Source organism: Oncorhynchus clarkii, chromosome 1 (genome assembly GCF_045791955.1).
Source record: "Oncorhynchus clarkii lewisi isolate Uvic-CL-2024 chromosome 1, UVic_Ocla_1.0, whole genome shotgun sequence".
In the NCBI taxonomy this organism is placed as follows: domain Eukaryota; kingdom Metazoa; phylum Chordata; class Actinopteri; order Salmoniformes; family Salmonidae; genus Oncorhynchus; species Oncorhynchus clarkii.
Genome location: NC_092147.1, coordinates 981,155 through 989,615, shown reverse-complemented (window position 1 = coordinate 989,615; position 8,461 = coordinate 981,155). Strand labels below are relative to the sequence as shown.

General features: G+C 45.2%; 1 protein-coding gene across 1 annotated transcript in view; it reads left to right on the top strand.

Moving 5' to 3' along the window:
- Positions 1-1,587: 1,587 nt before the first annotated feature.
- LOC139411867 (protein Jade-3-like) overlaps positions 1,588-8,461 on the top strand; it is a 34,709-nt gene continuing 27,835 nt past the window's right edge. Inside the window, exon 1 of the mRNA XM_071158650.1 lies at positions 1,588-1,800. The gene's annotated coding sequence lies outside the window, so the exon portion shown is untranslated. The remainder of the gene's footprint in view (positions 1,801-8,461) is intronic.

The following is an 8,461-nucleotide window of genomic DNA, read 5'->3' as shown; positions in this document are numbered from 1 at the left end:
CGGTTGGACGTACTGCCAAATTCTCTAAAACTACATTGGAGACGGCGTATGGTAGAGAAATTAACATAAAATGATCTGGCAACAGCTCTGGTGGACATTCCTGCAGTCAGCATGCCAATTGCACCCTCCCTCAAAACTTGAGACATCTGTGGCATTGTGTTGTGGGACTAAACTGCACATTTAGAGTGGCCTTTTATTGTCCCCAGCACAAGCTGCACCTCTGTAATGATCATGCTGTTTAATCAGCTTCTTGATATGCCACACCTGTCAGGTGGATGGATTATCTTGGCAGAGGAGGAATGATCATAAGCTTTTTTGTACTTAAGAAACATTTCTGGGATCTTTTATTTCAGCTAATGAAACATGGGACCAACACTTTACATGTTGCATTTATATATCTGACGATTGTTATTTACTGTTGCTTCATGCGTTGTATGCCTGTGCTTACTGTGACTGCCACCCTGATATTGGCTACTTGGTTGCTACTTTCCACGCCGTTGCCGGACAGCAGTGCTTGTCAAACAGTAGAGAAAGTGTTGCCGTTCATGCCCTCCCCATTGAGTAGTAGATTGTATGTTTCAAGCTAACATCTAGATGGTTATCAATATTAGTTATTTCTTGTGTATGCTGCTATCCTATTTGAAATAAAATCGCGTGAGAGAAAAAATGTGCCAAATTAGCTACCTCTAGCGACACGTTAGTGATACCACAGACAGAACAATGAGATAGACATTTTACCGGATGTAGAAATGTGAAGCATCCGCTTAGAGTTTTCCACTCACTACCAAATATGGGACAAGATAAATTTGGACCGATATTCTGCTAATATTCTCATCGATTAAACATCTCAAAACAGTTTTCTGATCACAAAACTATAATCTGTTACAAACAGAGTGGACAAAATGTTCTGTTGACTTTACCCTTTGGTCAAAGCTTTAAAAAAAAATGCGTTGTTTGGAAGGTGTGCAAAGGCGAATTGAGTGCACATCAGAGTAGGCGTTCCCTAACTGAAATATGCAAATATTGGCTTAGAACGCAGTCGCTACATCGTGCTTGGCTCTGCCCACTATGACTCATTAGTTCCCATTTTAAACGACGGGCTGTGGTCTATCTTGGTTCTCTTCTACAGATCCTTGGTGGTATTCAGTAAGAGGAGCTTCATGTCGGCAGGCGGATACAACGCAGCCACAACTTTCGACAAACCCACTCTCCATTCTCTGGTAGCCATATTTGGATGCAGCTGCCCATACTTGGATAGGGTGGTACCACAGAAGAACAATGAGACATATATTTCACTGGATGGATAAACGTGAAGCGAGGAAGCCTAGTGGCCGGCAGTGGGAGAAAGTGGACTACTTTTTGTAGACTTTAGTCTTTGTCAAAGTTACGGGGGAAAAAATGCATTGTTTAGGAGTGCAAAGGCGAATTATTACACACGCGCACTCCACACAGTAGGCGTTCCCTAATGGAAATATGCAAATGTTGGTTAGAACGCGCCAATAGGATCTCGCTAGCTCGGGCTTGGCTCTGCCCACTATGACTCATTCGTTCCCGTTTGAAACGACGGGCTGTGGTCTATCTTGGTTCTCTTCTACAGATCTTTGTTGGTATTCAATAGGGCTGTTGTGTGTTAGTGAGGAGAGATTGCAGCTAGCCCTGGGAAATATTCAGTGCGGAAAGAAGAAATAATACAGGAACAAAACAAATAGTTTTACTAAGAGTGCCGTGTTTATATGTGAGGAATTTGGTGAAAGCATTCACGAATCGCAATAAGCTGCATAATTTACCGCGGATCCCAAGGTAAGGTCGCTGAACAATCTGCTTGTGTTGTGTCTCAGTGTGACAAGGCATGCCCAGTATGTAGTCTAAAAGCCGGACTGTGGGGCCTGCTGCCTTCCTCTCTCTCACACAAGGACTTCAGCCTCGTATGTCGCTAAAATGACGAATGTGGTGCTCGGTCACATCCATACTGAAACCTGTTCACGTCTCAATTAATTTTAGTCCTTGGAAAAAATGTCTTAGCCCACTAAATGAAGTGATATTTTTATCATAGCAAACAGACCGAATGGTGGAGTTGTTTGATTTCAGACGCCACAGCGCTGTAATTCCCCAGCATGCAGCGAGGCTGGAGTTTGGCGCCAAGGCCGTCAGGATCTTGTCCCAGTCTACATGTGTGTTTTGTAATGGTGGGCTATTGTTGCACATATGACCCACAGAGGAAACGCCACCACGAGGCAATATCCATGGTTTTATTATCATTACTATGTTATTGAGTGACAGAGGTTGGGGGTAGTTATATCTAATTCAACGATTTAGGACGGAGTTGAGCAGCGACTAATGTGAGCGGACTGGGAGTTCCAATAGTACATACAATTTCACGTTTTTAGATATAAAAATACAAATGAAGCTATAAGATTTAGCACCCAAATAATAACCCCACAATTACACACGATAATCTGTGTAATTGTGGGCTATCCTTCGGGTGCTGAAGAAACCAGTAGTTTTTAATAAATAAAAACCACATGACGTTGGAACTGCAGGTCGCCCACACTGTTCAACTGCAGCGTAAATACTTGTTTAATTAGGGTAGTTCAACATTGGAAATGTAGGAGTAAAAATAATATTGTGATTGTCAAAGCAATACGACGTATCATGAACTAAATATCCCGATATGTAACTATCCATTTCCTCCCCATCACTACATGTAATAGTAGCTAATATTGTAAACTTTCGCATGTATAATGTAATCATTTTCCAATAATGTAGCCTAGTAAGTATACTGAATGTGTAACATAACGTTTATGCTGTTAATGTAATAATGAATCTCTGTTTGCCGACCTTGTACACTGAACACCTCTCTCTACATCTGTGGAGCTGTTGGAGCAGGAAAGAAACTGGAGTGGGTCTGCCCAAACACGTCTGTGTGTCTTATCTTACACCAGCATCAGACATTTTTACTGTGGAATTATCAAATCAAAGTTTATTTGTCACGTGCGCAGAATACAACAGGTGTAGTAGACCTTACAGTGAAATGCTGAATACAACAGGTGTAGTAGACCTCACAGTGAAATGCTGAATACAACAGGTGTAGTAGACCTTACAGTGATGCTGAATACAACAGGTGTAGTAGACCTTACAGTGAAATGCTGAATACAACAGGTGTAGTAGACCTTACAGTGAAATGCTGAATACAACAGGTGTAGTAGACCTTACAGTGAAATGCTGAATACAACAGGTGTAGTAGACCTCACAGTGAAATGCTGAATACAACAGGTGTAGTAGACCTCACAGTGAAATGCTGAATACAACAGGTGTAGTAGACCTCACAGTGAAATGCTGAATACAACAGGTGTAGTAGACCTTACAGTGAAATGCTGAATACAACAGGTGTAGTAGACCTCACAGTGAAATGCTGAATACAACAGGTGTAGTAGACCTCACAGTGAAATGCTGAGTACAACAGGTGTAGTAGACCTCACAGTGAAATGCTGAATACAACAGGTGTAGTAGACCTCACAGTGAAATGCTGAATACAACAGGTGTAGTAGACCTCACAGTGAAATGCTGAATACAACAGGTGTAGTAGACCTCACAGTGAAATGCTGAATACAACAGGTGTAGTAGACCTTACAGTGAAATGCTGAATACAACAGGTGTAGTAGACCTCACAGTGAAATGCTGAATACAACAGGTGTAGTAGACCTCACAGTGAAATGCTTACTTACAGGCTCTAACCAATAGTGCAGGGAAAAAGGTGTGTGTGTGTGTAGGTAAGTAAAGAAATTAAACAACAGTAAAAAGACATTTGAAAATAACAGTAGCAATGCTATATACAGACACCTGTTAGTCAGGCTGATTTGAGGTAGTATGTACATGTAGATATAGTTAAAGTGACGAATATATATGATGAACAGAGAGTAGCAAAGGAAAGGTAGGCGGGAGGTGGGACACAATGCAGATAGCCCAGTTAGCCAATGTGCAGGAACGCTGGTTGGTCGGGCCGTTTAGGAAGTATGTACATGAATGTATAGTTAAAGTGACTATGCATATATGATAAACAGAGAGTAGCAGCAGCGTAAAAGAGGGGTTGGGGGGCACACAATGCAAATAGTCCGGGTAGCCATTTGGTTACCTGTTCAGGAGTCTTATGGCTTGGGGGTAAAAACTGTTGAGAAGCCTTTTTGTCCTAGACTTGGCATTCCGGTACCGCTTGCCATGTGGTAGTAGAGAGAACAGTATATGACTGGGGTGGCTGGGGTCTTTGACAATTTTCAGGGCTTTCCTCTGACACCGCCTGGTATATAGGTCCTGGATGGTAGGAAGCTTGGCCCCAGTGATGTACTGGGCCGTATGCACTACCCTCTGTAGTGCCTTGCGGTCGGAGGCCGAGCAATTGCCGTACCAGGCAGTGATGCAACCGGTCAGGATGCTTTCGATGTTGCAGCTGTAGAACTTTTTGAGGATCTCAGGACCCATGCCAAATCTTTTTAGTTTCCTGAGGGGGAATAGGCTTTGTTGTGCCCTCTTCACGACTGTCTTGGTGTGTTTGGACCAATCTAGTTTGTTGTTGATGTGGACAACAAGGAATTCGAAGCTCTCAACCTGCTCCACTACAGCCCCATCGATGAGAATGGGGACGTGCTCGGTGCTCCTTTTCCTGTAGTCCACAATCATCTCCTTAGTCTTGGTTACGTTGAGGGACGGGTTGTTATTCTGGCACAACCCGGCCATGTCTCTGACCTCCTCCCTATAGGTACCCCTGGGGAGCCCCAGTGTTGAGGATCAGCGTGGCAGATGTGTTGCTACCACCTGGGGGCGGCCCGACAGGAAGTCCAGGATCCAGTAGCAGAGGGAGGTGTTTACTCCTGGGGTCCTTAGCATATTGATGAGCTTTGAGAGCACTATGGTGTTGAACGCTGAGCTGTAGTCAATGAATAGCATTCTCCCATAGGTGTTCCTTTTGTCCAGGTGGGAAAGGGCAGTGTGGAGTGCAATAGAGAGCATCATCTGTGGATCTGTTTGGGCAGTATACAAATTTAAGTGGGTCTAGGGTTTCTGGGATAATGGTGTTGATGTGAGCCATTACTAGCCTTTCAAAGCACTTCATGGCTACGGACCTGAGTGCCACGGGTCTGTAGTCATTTAGGCAGGTTGCCTTTGTGTTTATGTGCACAGGGACTATGGTGGTCTGCTTGAAACATGTTGGTATGACCGACTCAATCAGGGACATGTTGAAAATGTCAGTGAAGACACCTGCCAGTTGGTCAGCACATGTCCTGGTAATACGTCTGGCACCGCAGCCTTGTGAATGTTGACCTGTTTATAGGTCTTACTCACGTCGGCTACGGAGAGCGTGATCACACAGTCGTCCGGAACAGCTGATGCTCTCATGAATGCCTCAGTGTTGCTTGCCTCAAAGCGAGCGAAAGTGATTTAGCTCATCTGGTAGGCTCGTGTCACTGGGCAGCTCGCGGCTGTGCTTCCCTTTATAGTCTGTAATAGTTTGCAAGCCCTGCCACATCTGACAAGCGTCGGAGCCGGTGTAGTATGATTCAATCTTAGCCCTGTATTGACGCTTTGCCTGTTTGATGATTCGTCACAGGGCATAGCGAGATTTCTTGTAAGCTTCTGGGTTAGAGTCCCACACCTTGAAAGCAGCAGCTCTACCCAGCAGCTCTACCCTAGCTCAGTGCGAATGTTGCCTGTAATCCATGGCTTCTGGTTGTGGTATGTACGTACAGTCACTGTGGGGACAACGTCCTCAATGAACTTATTGATAAAGCCATTAACTGATGTGGTGTACTCCTCAATGCCATCGGAAGAATCCCGGAACATGTTCCAGTCTGTGATAGCAAAACACTCCTGTAGTTTAGCATCTGCTTCATCTGACCACTTTTTTATAGACCGAGTCACTGGTGCTTCCTGCTTTAATTTTAGCTTGTAAGCAGGAATCAGGAGGATGGAATTATGGTCAGATTTACCAAATGGAGGGCGAGGGAGAGCTCTGTAATCATCTCTGTGTGTGGAGTTCAGGTAATCTAGAAATATTTTCCCCCTGGTTGCACATTTAACATGTTGATAGAGATTTGGTAGAACTGATTTAAGTTTCCCTGCATTAAAGTCTCTGGCCACTAGGACGGCCGCCTCTGGGTGAGTGGTTTCCTGTTTGCTTATTTCCTTATACAGCTGACTGAGTGAGGTCTTAGTGCCAGCATCTGTCTGTGGTGGTAAATAAACAGCCACGAAAAGTATAGCTGAGAACTCTCTAGGCAAGTAGTGTGGCCTGCAATTCATCATAATATACTCTACTTCAGGCGAGCAAAATCTAGAGACTTCCTTAGATTTCGTGCACCAGCTGTTGTTTACAAATACGCACAGACCCCCCCCCCCCCCCCCCCGTCTTACCAGAGTGTGCTGTTCTGTCCTGCCGGTGCAGCGTATATCCCACTGGCTGAATATCCATGTCATCATTCAGTCACGATTCCGTGAAACATAGGATATTACAGTTTTTGATGTCCCGTTGGTAGGATATTCGTGATCGTACCTCGTCTAGTTATTGTCCAATGATTGCACGTTGGTGAGTAATATTGACGATAACGGTAACTTTCCTAGTTGCCTTCTGCGGGTCCGGACGAGGCATCCGGCTCTTCACCCTCTGTGTCGCTTCCTTTTGCAAATAATTGGGATGTCTGCCCTGTGGGGTGTTTGGAGAATATCGTTTGAGTCCTGCTTGCTGCTGCTGTTGTTGAAAAAAATCTTTGTCTAATCCGAGGTGAGTGATCGCTGTCCTGATATCCAGAAGCTCTTTTCTTCCATAAGATACGGTTGCAGAAACATTATGTACAAAATAAGTTACAAATATCGCAAAATAAAAACGCATTATAATAGCACAATTGGTTAGGAGACCGTAAAATGGCGGCCATCTCCTCCGGCACCATTTTCAAGCTAGTGCTTGAGGATATTGATATGGCAAATAGTAGTAGTAGTAGCAGCAGCAGTAGTAGCAGCGGTAGTAGCAGCGGTAGTAGTAGTAGCAGCGGTAGTAGTAGTAGCAGCGGTAGTAGTAGTAGCAGCGGTAGTAGTAGTAGCGGTAGTAGTAGTAGCAGCGGTAGTAGTAGTAGCGGTAGTAGCAGTGGTAGTAGCAGCGGTAGTAGCAGCGGTAGTAGTAGCAGCGGTAGTAGTAGTAGTAGCAGCGGTAGCAGTAGCAGCGGTAGTAGTAGTAGCAGCGGTAGTAGTAGTAGTAGCAGCGGTAGCAGTAGCAGCGGTAGTAGTAGCAGTAGCAGCGGTAGTAGTAGCAGTAGCAGCGGTAGTAGTAGTAGCAGCGGTAGTAGTAGTAGCAGTAGCAGCGGTAGTAGTAGTAGTAGCAGCGGTAGTAGTAGTAGCAGCGGTAGTAGTAGTAGCAGTGGCAGTAGCGGTAGTGGTAGCAGTAGTAGCAGCGGTAGTAGTAGTAGTAGCAGCGGTAGTAGTAGTAGCAGCGGTAGTAGTAGTAGCAGCGGTAGTAGTAGCAGTAGCAGCGGTAGTAGTAGCAGTAGTAGTAGCAGTAGCAGCGGTAGTAGTAGTAGCAGCGGTAGTAGTAGTAGCAGCGGTAGTAGTAGTAGCAGTGGCAGTAGCGGTAGTAGTAGTAGTAGTAGTAGTAGTAGTAGCAGCGGTAGCAGTAGTAGTAGCAGCGGTAGCAGCGGTAGTAGTAGCAGTAGCAGCGGTAGCAGTAGCAGCGGTAGTAGTAGCAGTAGCAGCAGTAGTAGTAGTAGTAGCAGCGGTAGTAGTAGTAGTAGTAGCAGTAGCAGCGGTAGTAGTCGTAGCAGCGGTAGTAGTAGTAGCAGCGGTGGTAGTAGTAGTAGCGGCGGCAGTAGTAGTAGTAGTAGCGGCAGTAGTAGTAGTAGTAGCGGCAGTAGTAGTAGTAGTAGTGATAGTAGCAGCGATAGTAGTAGTTGCAGTGGTAGTAGTAGTAGTAGTTGCAGTGGTAGTAGCAGTGGTAGTAGCGGTAGTAGTAGCAGCGGTAGTAGTAGCAGCGGTAGCAGCAGCGGTAGTAGCAGTAGTAGTAGCAGCAGTAGTAGTAGCAGTGGTAGTAGTAGTAATAGTAGCAGCGGTAGTAGTAGCAGCGGTAGTAGTAGCAGTAGTAGCAGTGGTAGTAGCGGTAGTAGTAGTAGCGGTAGTAGCAGCAGCGGTAGTAGCAGTAGTAGTAGCAGCAGTAGTAGTAGCAGCGGTAGTAGTAGTAGTAGCAGCGGTAGTAGTAGCAGTAGCAGCGGTAGTAGTAGCAGTAGCAGCGGTAGTAGTAGCAGTAGTAGTAGTAGTAGCAGCGGTAGTAGTAGCAGCAGCAGCAGTAGTAGTAGTAGTAGTAGTAGTAGTAGTAGCAGTAGTAGTAGTAGTAGCAGCAGTAGTAGCAGTAGTAGTAGTAGTAGTAGCAGCGGCAGTAGCAGTAGCAGCGGTAGTAGCAGCAGCGGTAGTAGCAGCAGTAGTAGTA